Genomic DNA, 1,081 nt, shown 5'->3' with positions numbered 1-1,081 from the left:
TCCTAATTGGATTAGGACTAGTATGCATTGAACCAAATTTGGCTAAGCCTAATCGAATTAGGACTAAACCGGATTAGGGCCTCCCAATCCTCATTAGATGAGGATTAGGGCAAACCAAGAGGAGGGCCGTACGCCCCCTCCTTCTTCTCTCCTTTGGTGCGGCAAGGTAAGAGGGGCCGGCGTCCCTCTTGGAAAATAGTATGGAGCTCCTAAAAGTTAGGAGCTCCACAATCTATTTAAAGGGGGCTCAAGGGGCAGCACCTAGGGCATTGGGATTTCCTCTCCCTTGTGCCGTACGCCCTTCATCCTCCCCTTGGGTTTTCAGCCGCCATCAGCAAGAAGAGAGAAAGGGATTGCCGGCTCATCCTTCTTCTCTTGTTTGGGCTCCAACGCAAGCAAGGAAGAGAAGGCTGCAAAGGGTTCTTGTTCTTCTTCATCATCCCTCCTTCTTCTTCCTCCTCTCAAGCACTTTCAAGAGTTGGAAGAAAGAGAGGAGATCAGCCATCAAAGGAAGTCTCTGCAAGGGAGCTAGCACCCCGGGGAGACAAGGAAACGTTGATCGGATCTCTACTTCGTGTGGATACCCGTAGAGGCCGGACGTTTGAACGGCTTCAAGCGAACCCTCTTCCTAAAACCACGAATTCAGATTCGCGGTGATCATCTACCCGCGCAAGGTGAAGATTTGATCTTCCTATTAGTTCTAAAAGTTTTAATTCTTACCTAATTACGAAAGGTCTCGAAACAAGCGTTCATGCGATGAACGACGAACTCGCGCATGCCGATTCCGCTGCCATCTGAAAATTTTTGAAATATCAGCGGCATGGGCGGGTTCCCAACAGGTAGTGTGGGGATATCTGAATCGAGTATGTAGCCTATCTTCTCACAGTCCAAAACTATTTTGAGATTTCTAAGCCAGTCTTTGTAATTAGTTCCGGTCAGTCGGTTGGTCTCAAGAATACGGGTCAAAGGGTTTGAAGCCGACATTGTATCTGCAGAGAGTAAAGATTCTAGTTAGACTTTTGTACTTGATCCTAATCTGTTCTAAGGTCTTTTAGAACAAATGTAACTCCCACTATTTTCT

The sequence above is a fragment of the Phoenix dactylifera genome, unplaced genomic scaffold (assembly GCF_009389715.1).
Source record: "Phoenix dactylifera cultivar Barhee BC4 unplaced genomic scaffold, palm_55x_up_171113_PBpolish2nd_filt_p 001149F, whole genome shotgun sequence".
Lineage (NCBI taxonomy): Eukaryota > Viridiplantae > Streptophyta > Magnoliopsida > Arecales > Arecaceae > Phoenix > Phoenix dactylifera.
The sequence above is the reverse complement of the archived record's forward strand: the minus strand, read 5'-3'. Positions refer to the sequence as shown.